Genomic DNA, 21,259 nt, shown 5'->3' on the forward strand with positions numbered 1-21,259 from the left:
CATTCCTGTTGGTGTGTCCTCCTTCCCCTTATTCACTGCATCTGGTACCAAGTGGCTTGACTCTTCCCTGAAGTCAAAATGGCCATGGAAGACAATTGTCTTGCTTCAGAATATTGAAGCCAAAACAACACAACTAAAGACACTCACAAAAAAGGACTTCCAGAATAGGGAGAGGTATTTTGCGAGGAATTAATGGCAATGTGTCTTTTACTGCAAGAAATTTTTTTATTTAAATACACACCATAATTTCCATCATGGCTTTTATACAGAGCATATATATAAGTAACCATACAGCCATTTTAGCGTGTGTGAGTACAAACTAGAATGTTTACATAACAGTAAGATCACCTAACAATACATTTCGCCCTAAGGAACTGTGACAGCATTTCTCACAGTTCTAGAGTCTTAAAACCCAATATTATGGTCCCTGTAGATTTGCCTGCTGAAGGCTTTCTTCCCACCTTATACTTTGTCACCTTATCGTGGCAGAAAGAGAGCACTGGTGTCTTAAAACGATAGCAATTTTGTCAGATTGGCACCCTACCTTTATGGCCTCATTTAATCTCAGTTATTTATTTAAAGTCCCAATCTCCAAACATAGTCACATTTGGAGTAGGTGTTTCAACACACGAATGGGGGGATTCAATACATAACATTCCACTCCTGGCCTCCCAAAATAAATGTCCTTCTCATATGCAAAATGCATTTATTCTATGTCAATAGGCCATACGTCTTAAACATTTTGGGATACTCTGTGGAGCCTGAATTCCATAGAATCTAAATATCATTTAAGTCACATACAGGTGAGACCCACAATATGAGTTATCTTAAGGTAATATTCCTTCTTTTGGAAAGAATAAATCCTTCCAAAATATAATGGTTGGACAGGCCAGAAAAAAAATGAGCTCCCATTCCAAAACAGAGAAATATGAAAGAAGGAAGGGGTGCTAAATCCCAAGCAAGTTCCAAAACTAGCAAGACAAATTCTAATATATTTTAAAGTTCAAGAATCATTCTCTTGGGCTGAACGCTCCTACTCCCAGCCCCACTGAAGTGATAGCAAGACCTCTAAGCTTGGCTATTATAATGAAAGCAGTTTACTTTTGAAACCAAAGAGGCAGCCCTCCTGAACCCTGACTAGTGCTTGGGATCACACTTTCCTTTCTTGAAAGATAAAGCATGTTTGCAGCTGAGTACCCTCCTGTAGAGTCTCAAAAATCTGATAGCTTTCCTTTGTTGTGTTCCCCTCCTCAATGCCCTTTAGTCCAAATAGCAGTGTTTTGCTGGTGTAATTCCATCTCTACTCCTGGCCTCTGCTGAGATAGCTAATCTCCTTATAAAACAATTATTCAACCACACCCTTACTATTTTCTTAAGAACACATTTTCTTATGTTTTACAATATGGATAAATTGACAATTTTCAAAATCTTCAAGTTCTTATTTAATTTACCTCTGTCCTTCTGCATTTTACCACAGATGAAAGGAGAAACCAAATCATTCCCCCAACACTTTAAGAGTTCTCCTCAACTAAATACTCACTTTCACTATTCCCAAATTCTACCTTCCACAAAGCACTAGAACATAGTTCAGGCAAGTTGAATAATCATTCCTCCTCTAGTTATCGATAAGCTATTGCACATTTTGCTCTGAGATCATATTTCTACCATATTCCAGAGTAATACACGTGTTCTCTAAGATGACCAAAGTTTTTTCTCCAATTCTCTTTTTTTCTTCCCAGGTAAACAATTCCTGCTCCAGAATTGCTTTTACCGCCACATGTCTACCAACAAACCCTTCACAGCGATCTTGACTTTTTCTGTGAATCTCAAACATTTTCCAGCTTCTCCCCAGTACCCAGATTTGAGCCAACAAATAACTTTGTTAAAGCAGCTCTCAACATCTCAGTGACAAAATCTATATTCATCTGTCCACCATTTGGTGACTAAAACAACAGATACTAACTTCCAAAAGCTATAGAAGCTAGGAAGTCCAAAGTCAAAATGCCAGCATGGTCAGCTGCCGGGGAGAAACTTCTTGCCAGTTTCTCACATGGTGTACAAAGAACAAGAGAGCTTTCTAGAGTCTTATAATTTGGGCACTAAAGCTATCAGATTAGGCCCCACACTATGACCTCATTTTCCTTAATTATTTCCCGTTACAAATATAGAAAACCACCCTATAGTGGGTTGGGGATTTCATGTATGAATTGGAGTTGGAGAAGGGAGATATATATTCTGTAATAACACTCCAATTATATAATCTTGGGCACTTAAACTATGCCTTTGAGTATCTGTCAAAGAAGTCACTGTGTATCTGCCTGATAGGCTCACCATGAGGATCAATCAAATGAAGTACATATGAATATGGTTTGTGAATTACTAGGAACTGTATAAATATCAGCTAAATAAGAAAAGATAAATGTGAGATGGATATTCAATGCAACAAGTATGAAATATACTGAACTACAATCACTTATTAGTTGTGGTTTTTCTACTTTTCTCTTTCAAAAGGAAAAAAATGACTATAAAAGAGAAATCACATTTTTGTAAAGAACCCAGGGCAACAGCATGAATTCGCCTTGGTCAATTTCCCACGTTTCCTACCAGACAATGAGAATAGGGTCAGACTCTCATTGAAATTATAACAGTAACAAGGTTCACTAGGTTGACAGTGGACTGAATCATATTTGAAAGAATTTCACAATCTAGCTTGAGATAAAAGGCTGTTTCTATCTAATGAGGAAATATAGCTAAACCTAATATCTCATACCTTAAACGTTCTGGTGTGATTCATTTGTACCTTGCATATTTGTATCACTATGCATGTTATGCTAAGGGAAAAAAATTCCCAGAAAGTTGTTTTTAAAATGTATGAACAAGCAAAACTTCTGAATTTTTGACAGTGGCTTCTCCTAGGTATCTCCCAGTCCACCTAAGTTTCCTTTTAACTTCATTTTTATTTGTGTGGTTAGAATATATCAGGCCTGTATTTTTATTCCTGAGAATCCATCCTTACCTGTACAGAAAACGGTTAATAAACCATACATGAGAAAGAAAATTATTAGCCAATATCCTAGATTGCAGAAAATAAGAATATCTTCCAATAAGTACAATAAAACTTAATGAATACTTGTTATGACTTATATCTAGATGTCCTCCAAAGCCTCATGTGCTCATAGGTGGACTTTTCAGAAGTTGCTGGATCTAGGGTATTTGAGGACGAATTGAAAGTGCATGATAACTAAATGAGTCCGCTGATGGATTTAGCAATATTCTAGATGATAATAAATAAGAAGGTCCAGCCAGGATACGAGTGATACTATCCAAAAGGCTTGTCGCGTGAATGGGATAAAAGTTCAAAAGGCTCATGTTTGCAACCCACTCTGCTAGAGACTGTTTCTTCTTTTTGATGCCCTTCTGCGAGGCCACTCTGCCTTGGAGCCAACTGACTATGGACTGAAACCTGTGTAAACGGTGAGCTGAAATAATCCTTTCCTTCTTTACTTTGTTAAGTGTCAAGTATTTCATTTCAGCAATGAGAAAATAACTAAGACCATACTATAAAATTAGACAGAAGTATCATTGCATTAGTCAGCTTTTCTGTTGCTGGGACAAAATATACACTGTATTAGACATAAAAGAGAAAAGATTTACTTTGGCTGGTGGTCTTAGAGATTTCAGTCCATAAGATAGAAACATTATGGCAACAGAGACAACACAGAGGAGGAAAGGTGCTCTGTGCATCACAATCAAACAACAGAATGTGAGCAAGAGAGCCAGAGAGAAGGGAAGGATCTGGGGGCAAAAATATTCAATTCCAATTTATGTCTCAGTAACGCACCTCCTCCAACCAAGCCCCATTTCCTAACAGCACATTCAAACATGAATTTGTCCATGAATTAATTCATCAGTGAGGTTAGCATCTCATGATCTAGTCACTTTTCAGAAGCCCCAAGTCTGAACACATGAACCTTTGTGGGTACATTTTGAATCCAAACAATCACACTTATCCTATATTAAACACAAGCTCCCTTAAATTTGAGCAAAACTGCTTATGCAGCATTTGTACTCTCCCAGACAAACTCAGGAAAACTGTGCTCCTCATATTTATTAACATAGAGCAGTATTTTTTTTTTGAAAGAAGCCTGTTGAACTAAGATCCTGAAATAGTCCTGTTTTCCATGAAATATTATATATTTGAAATTTAGTTTTATTCATTAGAAGCTAAACAATTTATTTCTTAGCTTCATGGAGTTAGCATGGGACAGTTCTACACAAAGAATAAGGAAAAGGGCCCTACAGAAGCACATGCTTCCTTGATGCAGCAAAGATCAGCTCATCCTATAGTAAATCCTATAATAAATTCTCCTAGAGTGCCACAGTGTCATGTGCTGAGCGTGAAAATCTCTTAGAGGAATTATGAAAGCTCTTCCATTTTATGCTGGGTTTACCAATTTCCACATTTTGGCTACTATCCAGTCTCCTGCCTTGTCTGGGAATACAGTGTCTCATAAATCTCTTAAACAATTTTTTTTAAAAAATGAGAAAACCAAGGAAGTTTATTGACATTGATTTGATCTCTTCTTGCTCCTGCCCTTAGGAGTCACATATTCTCAAAAGGAAAATCAGTGAGCACAGTAGTTGTGTTTTCACTGCCTAACAACATGGTAGTTTGTGAGTCTTAGAAGGAACATTCCTCAAGAAAGTCTTCAAAGAAGAAAAGAAGTCATCAGACACCCTACAGTGTGACCACTGGGACTTCCAGCTCTTATTTAATATCATCAAAACTGTTGAAAGAAAAACAACTGCAGAATGGGCAAGAGAGGGCTTCAACCCATGTTGATATCCCATTTCTAAATTTCTTCATCACTTCAGATTTCCCAAATGTTTAAAACATTTCAAAATTGATATCATAATTGATTAAATCCCAGTGGTCTGTTTCCAGTTATACCTAGAATTCTGATTATCTTGTGACCCATTGTTACCTGTGGAGCTTGGATTCCTAGAATATGTTGGGGAAACTACATTAAAGAACATGTTGGAATGGCTGTGGCCTGATAATAGAGGCCAGGGGACCTCACACTTCTTCTGCCCTCAGATGCAGTTGGCCACTGCATTTAGGTAAGGTAAGTGAGATGCTAACCTGGGGGATACCAAAAGAACACAGCCATCAAGATGAATGATATTTTCATGAAATATTTTTTACAGGGTTCCAGTATAGATGGCGGATAGATAACAGCAGACTACAGAGGCTCCCCAAGATAGTCAACTGAGATGCCAAAATAATACAGCATGGGGAGTCCCAAACAGAGGGAGATGGATCCTCTTGACTGAGGAAGAAACTAAGTGAGAAGAACCAATCAAACATACAGTCCCAGTGCTACTATTGGAACAGTTAAAGATTCGTGCTCCCATTGCAGTGCCCAAACTGATGTGGCCGCAATTTACCAAGCTGCCCAAATTCCCACCGTTTCGACTAACTGGAAGCGCAGTGACACCAAGGTCAGGGGGTCAGCAAGCCCAACCAAGAATCAAGTTGGTGGGGAACCTGCATCGACCTACGGTGAGTGCCAGGAATAAAACCCTCCCACGCAAAAGGATGTCATTCCAATGGGATGACATCTAGGAACTGGGCAGGACTAGCAAGAATAAGGAACAGCAGAGGCTTCAGTCAGTTGTTCCCTTCCCAGATGGGATTGATGGAGTGTGCTTGGTCTGAGTCACACCCCTGGCTAATACCCAATAAGTTGTCCCAAACCAATTCCATACTCACAGTGCACACCAACACAGTGAAGACCTCAGCAGGTTGACTGACCCAGAGGGGAGAAGCCAGCATAGACCACCCCTGTTTGCACCACAATAGCACACTGGAGGGGGCAGGATCACCTAGCCAACATGCTTCAGAAGAACTGTAACCAACAAAGAAAGAAACTGGAGCTTCCTCTATATGCCTGCATGGAAGAAACAAAAAACCTGAGAAGAGGAAGTAACAAGAAAAAGTCCCCAGCCACCAACCCTGAGGACATTGATCCAGAAAGTTAAATACAAAGGCGATTGAGGATGGCAAACATGCATTATCAGACACGGCACCAGTGAACATAAAGAGATATCTTAGGGACCTCATAGATGAGTTCAAAAATGAAACATTTAACCAAGTAAAGCAAGATATAAATAGATTAATAAAATAAATTCTAAGCACCTCTCAAGAAGACACAGACCGAAGAATGGAGGAACACAAAAAAGGGAAAATCATTTAATGAAGAATATAAAGAAAACATAGAATACATGAATCAGGTTCAAAGAGATTACCAGGAAATTAAAAACTCCATTGAAAGCTGGAAAAACTGCTTGAAAGAAACTAAGGATAGATTATCTAAACTGGAGGACAGGTTTCAATGTGGGATCATGAAAGGAAAAATTTCTTTAAAATAACAAGGAAACAAGCAGTAACAATACAAAGGATAGAAGACCACAAGAGGATCTACAACTTGAGAATAAAGAATGTGAATGAAGAATCTGGGCTACAAACAAAGAAACACAAAGGCTATTCACAGAAATAATTAAGGAAAAATTCCCAAACATAGGAAAAGGAAATGGTATTCAGATATATGAGGCATACAGAACTCCAGCCACCTACAATCAAAACAGAGTTACATCCAGGCATATAATAATCAAGATCCCAGAAATTCAATAGAAGGACAGAATATTAAAAGCTGTCAGAGAAAAGAAACAAATTACTTATAAAGGAAAACCCAGCAGAATTACAGCAGACTTCTCGACACAGACCATCAAATCAAGAAGAGCTTGGAGCGAAGTATTCCAAGACCTGAAAGAAAATAACCTCCCACCCAGATTGATGTACCCTGAAAAACTGTCTCTAGAAATTAATGGAGAAAAAAGATGCTTCCAAGACAAAGAGGAAAGGGGGGAATACATGACCACCAATCCAACTCTACAGAGAATACTGCAGGACATTCTAAAAAGAAAGAAAAGTACCAGGATTCCAGAAACAGTGGCAGAGAGGCCTCAATGAATGGATCAGAAAGTGAAATGAAGAAGACAAACAGACAAATAATGGCAGAAAAAGAGCACAGCAGAAATGAGGTAGAGAAGATTGGCTATAATCTCTAATAGATGGCTTTGATACCCTAAACTAAAAAAAAAAAAAAAAAAGAAAATCACAGGCAGAGTAGATCAGGAGGTAGGGTCCACAAAGATGCTTTTTATAGGAAATATAATTAACCTGAAAAAGGGTATATGGACCAAAAATCAAATATGAGAAAACAATGCTCTATGTGACCAGGAACCAGAGAGTAATAAGCACAGCTGGACCAGTATTTGTGGATAGGTTGGAAAGACAGGCTTTAATAGGTAAAGGAATACAACTAGAGGTCAAGTCCAGGACAGAGGGGGTTTGGAACCACTTAGGTAAATAGCAGGTCACCCTCCCCCAATTTAAAACCAAGGATGTTAGACCTAAAAATGCACAATACACTCTGGGGGAGTGAAAGGGGAGGAATACTCTTTAAAAAGACACAGAAGATATTGTTAGTACTGTATCAGCAATTAAAACCCATTTACTCACACCACTCTGCTTAGATAGAACTTATTCTATCCCAGTTTGTCTATATGCACTAGATCTGAGGGCACAGACAGCTATCCCAGAAACATCAGGATATAGCACAGTAATCGTCTTTAATTTCCTATTAACTTAATCTAGAGCCCTGTACAACTTACACTGTTTTATCATGACTGATCTTAGTTAAATCTGGTTGGTTTGATTGCTGTTTGGTATCAACAGACTTTATTCAAAACCGTTATGATTGATAATATCAAGTCTGAGAACATAGGCTACTACACTGAAAATGACAAGATTCAAAAACTACTTGTTTTTGAAATTTTACACTATCTACAGAGTTGTGTTTTTATTAAAACTGTTATGTACTGATATATTCAATTATACTATATCTGATGATATAGCCAATTCTATTGAAGATAAGTAGAGACAACATAGTAACCATGGTAGAACTCCTTGTATAGCAGTTTTATATGTCTTTTTCATTTCATGTGTTTATAGGAATATGTTTTGTTTTGTCCTGCTTTGTTTTGTTTCTCCCTCTAATATAGAAAGGATAGAAACACATGTTAAGATTCATCCTAGAACCTATAAACAGTTTACAAGAACTGATCTTATAATGCATGATGAAATGAACAAATACTTTGAAGAAAAAGAGACACTACAGTACCCAGTGCTGATCCTAGAGTGTCAAGATGTGAAATCCAGCAATACTATTATTCTTTGTCCAGAGTGATTTTAGTCTGCTTTGGTTTGTTTAATCTCAACATAAATGAAGATATGAATAACTGTATGTATGTTTAAGTGTATAGGACTGATAACCATATAACTAAGTTTTTGTTGGACAATTGAACAGAACTGTTTGCAGTCTTGCTGTTTGAATTCCCACTTGTATGTTCCACTTTTGTATCTTTTTTAAAATTTTATTTAAAGAAAAAAACAAAACAGTAAAAAGGTACAAGTGATACAGAATTTCAAAAAACATAAATAGTAAGAAATCACTAGCTAATGGATTACATATTGTCGTCTTAGAAATAGTTGTTCGAGTTATAAAAATTAAAACATACATAGTGGACATTCAAACAGTGAGACTTCAAACAGTTGTGTTCAATGATCCAACAAAACCTTCATAATATGGTCATCTATCTTACACACCTAAACACACTTGCAATTGTATCCTTTATAACACTTCCTTTTCCCTTCTTTTTTACAATAAATACCCTCCCTTACATATTTGGAGTTTTATTACTCCCACAGTTCTTATTACTTTTTTTGGAAGAGAATAAAACCAAATGTGACAAAACAAAGCAGAGTCAGTCAAAACAAAGGATAGACATAGTACATGATGTAAAAACAGAATACAAAGTAATCAACAATGGTTACCATAATGCCTCTTGCTACCTTAAAAAGCATTGCCTATATCATCGGATATAATAAAATTGAACTAAACAGTACAGAAAAAAACAATAAAGCCTAAACATTGAAGACATTACAGGATTTCAAAAGAAGATAATAGTCAAACCAGAATGGGCATCATAGTGAATCTTAATGCCTTCAAAGCAGTTGCCTATACCCTCAAAATTGATATTATCAAACAAAACAGAAAAGGGTAAAATTAGTCAAAACAAGATGGTGAAAGCAATACAGGGTTATAAATTAAGTTAATAGAAAAGCAAAAAGGTTACTATAACATATCCTGCTAATTTTTTTAATTTTTTCCCTTAATTAAAAAAATAATAAAAAATAAATAAAAATTTTAAAAGGGAGAGATTGAGATAAAAGAGGACATAACAATGTAACAATACAGGTCAGAACAGAACAATTTAAGCAACACAGTGTTTCACCACCCGACTTAATAGTAGTTACCATAGGGGCTGGGGATTTAGCTCAGCGGCATAGGTGCCTGCCTTGCAAGTGCATGGTCATGAGTTCAATCCCTGGTACCAGTAAAAAAAAAAAAAAAAAAAAGGTAGTTACCATAGTGTCTCTTCCCTTAAAATATTTGAGTATAACTTCATATACTATAGCATCAAACATTTCAAGACAGTGTGAAACCATTCAAGAGGATGAAAGTATTACAGGGTATTTAGAACCAGCTAACAGAAAATGAACAATGGTTTCTATATTATCTCTTGCCTATAACAAGTTTTGTTATATAGTATACTATCACATATAATAAAATCCAATAAGATACAACATGATAAAACCAATGGAGACAGAAGAACAACAGTTTGATAGGACTTCAAAACAAGATGATATTAAATCAGCACTAGCTATTATGATGTCTCATTTTCTTTAAAATAGCTGTTCATACCATCACAGACAATAAAATAAAGCAGAATAAAACCATTCCAATTAATAAGTGAAAACTTCATGAGGCTTCAAAGCCATATAATGGGGAATCATGATTACCACATACTTTTATGTATTTATATCATTTCTTACACTAGGGAAACTATTTGGTATTCATACATGTGAGTTTGATTTATTTCACTTATAGTATGGTCTCAAGCTATGCCCATTTATTTATAAATATCTCAATGTGATCCTTCTTTATAGCTGAATAGTACTCCATTGTATAAAATTACCACAACGTTTTATCCATTCCTCAGTTGATGGACACTTAGGTTGTTTCCAAGATCTGGATATTACAAATTGTGCTGCTATAAACATGCTATGATGCTTTCAGTTCTTCTGGGAATATGCCTAGAAGTAGAATAGCTGGAACAAATGGGACTTCCAATGCCACCTTTTTGAGAAATATCCAGACTGACCTCCACAATGGTTGCACCAGTCTACACTCCCAACAGCAGTGCAGGAGAACTCCTTTTTCCCCACAGCCTCTCCAGCATTTGTTGTTGGTGGTTTTCTTGATCCTGGCCATTCTTTCAGGAGTGAGATGGAATCTCAGTGTGGTTTTGTCATGGTTTATATCAGTGGCCCCCAGGCCTCCTGAGTTTGCATTGTGCATTTGTAATTGGTTCATTGTCTAGTGCTTGGATTGATGGTGTCAGTGCTACATCTACCTAGGGGTGGACCCAGGATGTGATGTAGTGGCAGGAAGAAGATGTGTCTTGCTCTTTGCTGGTTCCTACTTGCTGTTTGCAGCTTCTATGAACTGTGGCCCAGCCATACCCACCTGCCTTGGAGCCCACTGAGTGTGGACTGAAATCTTCAAAAACTGTAAGAAATAAATCTTTTCTTTCCCAACTTGGGCTTCAGGTATTTTGTCTCAGCAATGAGTAAAAAGTAACTAAGACAGAATTTGATACCAAGGAGTGGGGTTGTTTGCTGTGACTATACCTGAACATGTTTTTCGAGAGGCTTTGGAAATGGCTTGTGGGCAGAGTTTGGAAAGGTTTGGACATGTCACCTGGATGCATAGAGCTGGAGCAGCTTAGGCTGTTCTGTAGAGGAGATTCTGGTCAGAGCTCAGATCAGAAGGCTGATAGAAAGCCTGATAATAAAGACCAGGCTTGGGAGGTTTCCCCTGGGAAGAAGGACTGCATTGGTTGTTGGTCTCCCCATGATGTGTGTTATGGGTTGGCAGAAAGTTTGTCTGCATTTTGCTCATGCCCAGAGACTGAGACAAAGGGCAATGGACTGCTTAATCTTGAAAAAGAAATTAAAAAGCAATCAAACATTGAGGCTGTGGCATGGCTATTGCTGGGGACTTTTAGCCAGCTTTACATGGCAAATCAAGAGCAAAGAGCCCAGCAGGATAATTTGCAATACTGTGAGTTTGGCCAGAAGGAAAATGCCAGGAAGGCTGTGGATTGTAAAGCCAGAGTTGAAATTTTGATTGCTGAGGAGAAACAGAGAGATAAGAAAGATGGCCCTGGGACATCCCAGTAAGCAGGTCCCCACCCTTTGCAGCCTCTCTGCAAAGGTGGAACAGTTTGCTCAGAGGAGAAAGCTACAGAGCACCATGCTCCAGAATGGCAACTGAGGCCACATGAGGCTCCAGAATGGCAGCAACATAGAGAAGCTTTTCCTCACAATCAGGTAAACAGAGCCCTGTGATCCAGGCAACTGGCCCCTACAGCCAAGAGAGAGAAAAGCCTGGCTACTGCTTCAGCTGGCAGCAGACCGTGGCGGCATCCACAAGGAGCTGATTTTAGGTGCAAGGAAAATGCACAAATTCTGAGGGTAAGACGGCTTCCACCTCGATTGCAAAGGGCCTGGGAGGCCAAGCAGTATGCCTCTGAGAGGGCAATTTGTGAAGATGCAAAGGTAAAGCCAAAGGTGCAGTGGAGACCCCAGAAGTTTGGAAAAGCCAGGAACGTGGATGATCCAAGGAAAGCTGCATAAAGCAAGCAGAGAGGATTTAAGAGAAAAGCTGCAGGAGCTGATATCCCTGGAAGTGCCATGGGGGTGGAGTCACCCAAGCCTTTTGGAGCTTGCAACCAGATTGTTTCAGATGCTGAGCATGAAACTCTAGGACTTAATGTTTGCCCTGCTGGATGTTGGAATTGCTTTGTTTCGAATGCTTTCTATTCCCCTGTTTGTAACTTTTGGAATGGTAATGTTTTGTCTTGTGCCTTTGCATTTCAGAAATGTTTAAACTTGTTTCATTTGTACAGGGGGTTACAGTTAAGAGTTTGCCATAGATCTTGGAGGACACTTGGAACTTGGACTTCTCAGCAATGCTGAAACTGTTAGGAGTTTGGCGACTCTTGGAGTTGGACTAAATGTGTTTTGCATAAAGGATGTACATGAGTCCTGGGTGCTTCCGGGGTGGAATGTCATGGTTTACGTCGGTGGCCCCCAGGCCTCATGAGTCTGCATTGTGCATTTGTAATTGGTTCATTGTCTAGTGCTTGGATTGATGGTGTCAGTGCTACACCCACCTAGGGGTGGACCCAGAATGTGATGTAGAGGCAGGAAAAAGGTGTGTCTTGCTCTTTGCTGGTTCCATGAACTGTGGCCCAGCCATACCCGCCTACCTTGGAGCCAAATGAGTGTGGACTGAAACCTCCAAAAATTGTAAGAAATAAATCTTTTCTTTCCCAGCTTGGGCTTCAGGTATTTTGTCTCAGAAACAAGTAAGAAGTAACTAAGACAGGTTTTAATTTGCATTTCTCTAATGAGTAATGATGATGAACAGTTTTTCATGTATTTATTTGGCACTTGTATGTCTTCATCTAAGAATTGTGTATTCATCTCAGATGCCCATTTTTTTATTGGATCTTTAAATTCGAGGGGTCTGATTTTTTTAATCCTTTATATGTTTTAGCATGTCAAAAGAAATCTCCAGCATAGTGAAAAGAAAACCCACAAACTGGGAAAAAATCTTAGTGAACTGTCCCTCAGACAAAGGACTTCTATCCACTTTCGTATCTTGAACAACTATTTGTAAGAAGACAATATGTAAACATCAACTAGTGATCTTACTGTTTATTTTTTCTTTGAAAGTATGTATTATTTCTACCCATTTTCTGTTTTTAGTCTTTCTTTAAATAAAATTTTTTAAAAAGAAGTATTTTTTACAGTACTGAGGATTGAATCTAGTGCCTTCACACTAAACCACACACTGTGGTGGGTTGTTAACTGGTAACTTGTTATACCAGCTGAACTGAATCAGATGTGAAGAGCCCACCTGAGGATTGTTGCCAACGTAAAAAGAACTAGAGAGAAAAAAGTTACTGTTGTTGGTTCTTTTGGGTGTTGTTGGTTCTCCTGTTGCCATTGGCTGTCCTGGAGGAGCCTGTCAAGCTTCTTTCCTGATATAAACTTGCCTGTTCTCATAGTCAGAAGAGTTGAGGGTCTTTGTGACTGAGAATAGTTGCAGTTCACTGTGGGGACACTCTGGTCCTCACTTTGAGCATTGCTTCCTTGCTCAGGAGAGGAAGATGGTGTGCTGGTCAATCTCCAGAAGAAGCCTGTCATAATGGTTCCTGACATGAACTCTGCTTTTCTCATCATCAGAGGAGCTTGGGACCTTGTTGTTGCAGAAGATGGTTGTGGTACTTTTCAGGGGCTCTAGTCCTTACTTTGAGCATCGCTTCCCAATTCCAGTGCAGATCCCTAAACCTGGCACAGATCCTTCATCCCTCTGACACACACTTTCTAGCTTTCAGTGCTGACCTTTGAGCTTCCCAGCACAAATCCATGAAAAATATTGGCATGAGACATTGTTGTGGGCTCTAAGCTTCCAAATGGACTCATGCGGGGCATTGTTACGGGCTCTAGGTCTTCAAATGGACTCATGAAGGACATTGTCATGGGATCCAGGTCCTCAACTGGATTCATTGGGGTCGTAGTGTGTGGACAGATTTCCTGCACTCTTTCTTTTGTATTTGACTCTTTGATTGACTATCATAAAATAATTTTATGAATTATGTGTCCTGCATTAAATTATTTTCCTTGCAAACCCTGACTACAAAAATCACCAACCTTTTTTTATTGTTGAAAAACAGAGTATTTCTGAAATAAAGATAATGCAAAAAAAACTGGAAAGAAAACAGAGTAACAGAATTTTCAGTGAAGCCAGTATCCAGCAGTGCTATGCTGAGCCAAATTTGTACCTGTAACAGAAGAGCTGCACCCCTATATGCATGCTTCCATAGACATTTTTAATAGTTGATTTTTCCCAAGTTAAGCATTTTACAAATAATGTATTAAAACTCATAACACTAGTTTAAGTTTAAATATCTTTTTTTTTTCCCCAGGGTTCGAACTCATGACCTCATGCTTGCCAAACAGGCACTTTTGCTACTGAGCTAAAGTTTAAAACCCCTGGCCTAAGTTTAAATATCTTACTTATACTAAAAAAACTAACATTTATTGTCATTCTACCTTCTGACTTTTATGAAAGCGAGCTCCTCAATAAGATTTTGTAAATTTACTTATTTTCTTATTTTGAGTGAGTGAATTGCCATGTTTAACAGTTTCCACAGACCAGATAACAATCTTACATGTTTTAATTTCCTGAAATTTATTCTACAGAATACTATTGCGATACATACTGGTTAAAAAATTCTCAAGACCATTCCAAATTGGAATAAAATTTCATTAATCAAAGCTCATGAATAACTTTTAGAAGATGAAAACATGATGCTGATTTTATATTATAGGTTACTGACATTGCAAACTGCTTGAAATATTTCAGATAAAATCTGTCCAGAGCTTAAATCATCAGAGTGTTTCAGAGCTGAGTCAGTGGCAGCTTTTTGAAAATCAGATGTATTCATGCAGAATAATACTGTTTGGTTAAAAATTCAAAATCTGAAGATAGTTTGTTTAATTTTGCATTTCTCCATTTCAAATGTTAAATTAAGGGATTTATAACTTTCTAAATTTCGATTTGATACCCACTTTCCCCATAATAATTTATACTCTCCTCTGGTGATTCATACATTTCCAATCTCTTTACCTTTCCTTTTCATTCATTTTCAAATTCATGAGGAATATTCATGTCTTTTGCTAATGCTTTAAGTTCATGAGCATAATTTCAAAGTTACTTTCATTTAGTTTAATTCACAAGGCTCCATTGAAAACAAGTAAAGAAGGAATGAAGTCAGTTTTGAAAATATTGATGACTTTGTTTCCTTTAAAGTCAAGAAGGTAGAGTTACAACAAATTCTGATTTGAGTAAAAGGATATTTTAATTTCAAATAATGTTGCAAGCTTTTATACTTCTACTTTTCAATTTTTAATATTTGTTTGCCTACTTCAATGTTCTGGAAAAAGAAATAACCAGTGAGAAATGCATAACAATAAACAGTAATTCCTTAGGATCTGTGAGGAACCAGTTCCAGGAGCCCCACAGGTACCCAAATCTGCAGACACTGAAATCCCTTACATAAAATGACACCGGGTTTGTAAATAACCTGTGCACATCCTCCCATGTGCATTGTCATCTCTAGAGTAATCATAATACCTAACACAATGTAAACACAAAACAAAGTAAAGACAATGTAAACAGTTGTAATACTATATTTTTAAGGGACTAATAACAAGAAAAACGTCCGAACATGTCCAGGTAAGTTGAAAAAGGTTGTTGTTGTTGTTTTTCAGGCTCCACAATCACCTGAATCCATGGCTGTGGGGTCCACTGTAAAAGAGGCCGGACTGTACGTAGGAAAGTATCCCTTTTGCCACAGGCCATACAAGAGCTCAGCACGGGCTGCTTGTCTTTATTACTGATGTACTCACATCCTCAGCCCCAGAGCTTGGGACCCCAGGTCATGGGTGAAGGCTGGAGTCTGGGGACAAAAACCTATGTTCCTCTTCTCTGCAGCCCTTAAAGAGTGCTGTAGCACTTGGGCTTCATTTGCTCCCTCTCATCTACTTTTCTCTCATCCTTAAAACCCATAAACAAAGAGCAATGAGGAGGAAGTAAAAGCATCAACCACTTCATTTCCTATGATCCTGGCCTATCTGACAAAGAGCATGGACTTCTAAGCCATTTTTCTGGCCTCCTGGCACAGTTCTGCCTCTGTCCTGCTCTATAGCCTTGAATGAATTGTGTAGCCCTGCATGCCCTACTTTCCATATCATTAAAATAATGAAACCCTTGACTCTTGAGATTGCCATGAGTGTTAAGTGAACACAGGTAGAAAAATCCTTAGTGCATGCAGACCCTACATAAATTTGATCTGTCTATCATCGTGGGCACAGTTGCAGGCAGGGAGTATTCCTGTGACTTCACTCACCTGTCAGTGACAGTGTCATTTTGGGATTTGATATCAAACTTCTTAGCATCTGGTAATCTAGCTTCTTGCTGCTTCATCGATTCTATCAGAAAGAAAAGATGACTAGATCAGAGACAGCAGACATCACTGCTCATAACACAACAGCAAGTCCCACAGGTAACGCAGAAGCGTTACTAGATGCTGAATCACAACCAGAGACTCTGAAATTGGGAAGCCACAGTTTTTATAGCACATAATAAACAAGTAGAGTCAAGTCATTACCTCATCTCTCAAAGTGATCAGCTGCATAAACCACACTGACAAGTGGCCTGGTTAAGGGAGCAATGGGGTCTAGAAGTATCAAAACACCTATCAGGTCATTCAGGAGATCAGGAGAACAGTGAGGAGTCTCCACTGTACCAGTGAGTTCTATCCAGTGGTCTCCACTGTCCCTGGGAATCAAGATCTCTCATATATCTCTCATAATGTACAATTCGTCCATCAACTCTAATTCTACCTCCAAAGTCAGAGACTTGATATATCATTCCTCTTCAACAGAAGGAGGGTAACACCACTCCACTCTCTGCTTTCATCGTTGTTTTTGTTTTGTTTTTTGAGACAGGGTCTCACTATGTGGTTCAGGCTGGCCTTGAGCTCACTTGTAGCCCAGGCTGGTCTCGAGCTCACAATGATCCTCCTGTCTCAGCCTCCCGAGTTCTGGGATTACAAGAGTGGGCCACCACACTCAGCTTCATCTGCCTTCATCTTTACCTGGATTTCTGCACTATATGTCTCTTTGTCTTTTCTCTTTCTACCTTTTTTCAGAACATCTGTCTCTAGATTTAGAGCTACCCTAATGGAGGATGATCTCATTTTAAGATCTTTATCTTAGGTACATGTTCAAACACATTTATTCCTCCTAAGCTTGCATTTTGAGGTTCCAGATGAACATTTCTTCTAGGGAACACCTTTTGTACCACTGTACCAACAACCATATGTGGAAGACTTGGTGACACACCAGTTCCAGAAGAACTCAACCAAAGCAGTCTTCCTCTTCCATTCCACCAGCAGTCTGTGAAGACACTTCTCAACATGGAGGCAGAAGGCACAAGCACGGAGAGGGACCCCTGATGGATGCTGGCTTGGGGAAACCTTGTGATGCCAGCTTACCAGTCTTGTGGGAGCAGCCTTTGGCCCTCTAAACAGACAGGTCCTTGTTTCTAACTTAGAGTAGCCTTAAATGACACCAGTGATACATGACATATGAAATTAACAAATATCCTACTTTGGAACATTACAGGGTCAACCTGTGAAACTTTTTGTGATTACCCACAACTAAGGGTCAGTCTGTTGCAGGTCATTAAGTTATGTATTTACAGTGGTAATTTACAAGCTGGTACTAGCAATTAATTTGAAATGTTCTCAAAGTTCTTTATTCGCCCCACACATCCTGTACACATCAGCTAGGCCAGAGGCCAGACCATAGCCACTGTCTTTACTTGTAAGTGACAGGTTATCTTTGAAGCATAGATTCTTCACAGTCAGCTGTAGGAAGTCAGATGTTTGCATATATCACAAAAGCCCATCCCTTTCTGATCCCAGATTAAATGCCAGTAAGGACCCTAATAAGATATTTAGGGCATTCAGTCAACACCTAAAGACCATATAAATCTCACAGAACTGGTCCACATCGCCATCCTCCAAACCTGACTTGATGCTTTTTGTTTTTTACTGCAGTAAATTTTTGTCACCTTTCAAACTTTCTGTCTTAAAAAAAAAAAAAAAAAAAAAAAAAAAACAAACGTGATCTGGCTCTATATTCCACCAGAGGCACTGTTCCACTTAGTGAGTGACTATGGCTGTCACTGAGGCAAAAGAGGAACTAAGCTGTGAGCTGCACTGATGAATGCAGCACAGAAGAGTGACCTGAGTGTCAGGAAATATCCGCGTTGGAAATAGCTTTAAGTTAGAGTTAAAAGCCTAAATACCCGATGTCAGCATTAACAGCTCTTGTCCAAATGGGACACTAAATAGAAATGTCTGCTCTGGGCAAAATCAACATGCCACTTTGGACAGCGATGTTGATTCCCTTTGAGTGAATTTAGAACAATACACATGTAATTGAAAATTCTCTCTCAAGTGGCTGATCAATTCCTAAGGACAAATTGCCTGAGAAATAGCTAGAATATGTGATTACATCACTAAGTCAAATGGAGCCTCAGCTTGGTTTGATCTCTCCCTGTGATAGATAGAAAGGGTTCGGCTGCTCTTACCTCCACTCTCTTACTTTACATTGGGGACACAGAGAGGCACAAGGGGCCACACAAGCACTTTCCAGCTAGCTCTCCAAAGTCAAACACAAGTCACTTTGCATGTGGCCCTGCCACTTGGCTTAACAGTTCAGCTCAGCTCACTGATGAATGAGTTCAGTGACTTTGCAAGGTAGGAGGTCTAGAATCCAAATTGATGGCAAAGTTAATACATTCAACAATGTACTCTTTAAGATCACAGACCATAAAATCAGCTTGTCTAGAAGCTGTGTGATCCCAGGCCAGGAGCATAATTTTGCGGTGGTTCGATTTCCTCATATTTTAAATATAGATGTTCACTTCTCAGTGAAGAAACACAAACAGCAAATAAGTATGTGAAAAAAAATGTTCAGCATCACTGGTCATTTGAGAGATGCAAATTAAAACAACACTGAGGTTCTACCTTACCCCAGAAAGAATGGTTAGTATCAAGAAATCAACCAATAACAAATGCTGGAGGGGCTGTGGGGAAAAAGGAACCCTTCTCCACTGTTGGGAATGCAGACTGGTGCAACCACTGTGGAAATAAGTGCAAAGATTTCTCAAAAACCTAGCAATGAAGGTCCCATTCGAACCAGCTATTCCCCTCATGGGTATCTTCCCAAAAGAATTTAAAACATCATTGTTTTAAATGTGCACCCATGTTTATTGCAGCACAGTTTATAATTGCCAGATCTTGAAACAACCTAAATGCCCACCAACTGAGGGATGGATAAAAAGATGTAGCATTTTTATATAATGGAGTACTACTGAGTCATAAAGAATGAAAAATTGGACACTTTTCTATGTAAATATATGCATCTTGAGAACATACTCATTAGTGAAATAAATAGGTCACACATGTAAACATCATATTGTTTCATTAGTGTGACAAACTGAAGGAAAAATCATATGTATATGTGTACATATATGTATATAAAAATAGTTAAGATACTGATTCCTCTGGCTTTGCTAAAGAGAAAGATTTGTATTGGTAATGTTCAGACAATTGAAGGCAGATATTCTGTCTTCTGGGTGAATGATTTGGGGATGACAATGCACATTCTATGAACTATTGTTACCCTGATTGATGTACTGTAAAATTTTGTTGTAGTTTTTTTCTTCTTCTTTTTCTTTCTTTTTATATAAGAATAAAGTGGATTTTAAAACAAATACAGGTGGTAATGATGGTACCCATGGGTAGGTTTGCTATGAGGATAAAATAAGCTAAAATACATAAAAGCTTAGAGTACTTGTTTCAGTCCTTTCTCTTGCCAAAAACACAATAATGTCATAGAATAAATTATAAAAAGAGGTAGTTTTGGCTCATGGTTTTGGAGGTACAACTCAAGGGATGGAACCTATTGATGGCCTCCTTACTGACAGAGTTCCAAGATGGAGCCAGCAATCACATGACAATAGCAGGGAGTGTGCATATATACATTGTGTCTCTTCTGATGTCTCCCCCTCTTCTTTTAAAGGCAGCAGGATTCAGTCATGCTAATGCCACCCCAAAGACCTTATCTAATCCTAAATGCCTTCCAAAGGCACCACCTTTCAACATCAGAGGTGGGTTAAGTTTCCATACTCATAATCCCTCAAGATGAAGATTAAATTTTAACACATGAACTTTGGGAAACACACTCCAATTTCAACACTCCAAATCCTTGGGGGACACACTCCAACACAGCCAAATTGTAATAATGCCATTGTCCTGTACTATGCACTATGTGAATATCTACTATTTTTCTAATAAAAGCTCTGAAGAGCATTTGCCAAAAACTTTACAGATTTCATTGCATCTCCTAAAAATACATGCTCTGTCGTAACCCCTAGTATTCATGAATGTGGCCTTATTTGGAAATAGTAGCTTTGAGGGTGTAGTCAATTAAGATGAAGTCACACTAGAGTAGAATGAGCCCTTAAACCCGTCACTACTTAGAGTTCTTCTGAGAAACAGAAGCTGCATGTTTGTTTGTGTGTATTCATGCATGTGTGTGTATGTATATACATAATAATTTGGCTCATGTTATTCAGAAAGCTGAGAAGTCACATAATCTGCAATCTAGAGACACAGGAAAGCTGGTAGTACAATTTACACCAAGTTCAAAGTCTCAAAAGGTATTGAAGTCAGTGCCATAAGTCCCAGTCCAAAAGTCCAAGAACAAAGAACCCTGATGTCTGAGAGCAAGGATAGGTGAGAAAACAGAGAAAAAACTCATCCTTTCTCCACCCTCTTGCTCTGTCTGGGCCCTCAACAGATTGAAAGATGATCATTCAAATTATAAGGTTGGATCTACTTCTTCCAGAAAAACCCTCACAGAAACAATGTTTGACCAGCTATCTGGGCATCTCTTAGCCCAGTCACATTGACATGCAAAGTTAATATTTACATCCAATATGACAGCTACCTTTACCTGAAGACAAAATTTGAATACAGACACATGAGAAGAAAGTATATAACAACAAAGACAGAAGCTAGAGTGAGGAGTCCCCAGGTCAAGGTATGCTAATAAGTGCCAGTCATCACCCTGGTCTGCAGGAAAGGCATATAATGGAATTTCTAGAAGGAACCAACCTTACCAACACATTGACTCCAGAACTATGAGAAATTCGGTTTCTGTTATTGTAAATCTCACCCCCAATTATCAATAATTTGTTGTATCAGGACCTGGAGATTAAAACAAGGAGAGTAAAACCTGTTGCACAAAGTTTTCTGTAAAAATTGTATCTAAATTAAATTGAAAGGGAAAAAGAAT

At 38.4% G+C, this 21,259-nt stretch overlaps 1 long non-coding RNA gene across 1 annotated transcript in view; it reads right to left on the bottom strand.

The window, feature by feature from the left end:
- LOC134478546 (uncharacterized) overlaps window positions 1-21,259 on the bottom strand; it is a 364,684-nt gene that overhangs the window by 278,458 nt on the left and 64,967 nt on the right. The window contains exon 2 of the long non-coding RNA XR_010051254.1: window positions 16,234-16,315. This is a non-coding gene — a long non-coding RNA (uncharacterized LOC134478546). The remainder of the gene's footprint in view (window positions 1-16,233; window positions 16,316-21,259) is intronic.

This window comes from Cavia porcellus, unplaced genomic scaffold (assembly GCF_034190915.1).
Source record: "Cavia porcellus strain 051 isolate PalLab524CR breed Dunkin Hartley unplaced genomic scaffold, mCavPor4.1 scaffold_13, whole genome shotgun sequence".
NCBI lineage: Eukaryota > Metazoa > Chordata > Mammalia > Rodentia > Caviidae > Cavia > Cavia porcellus.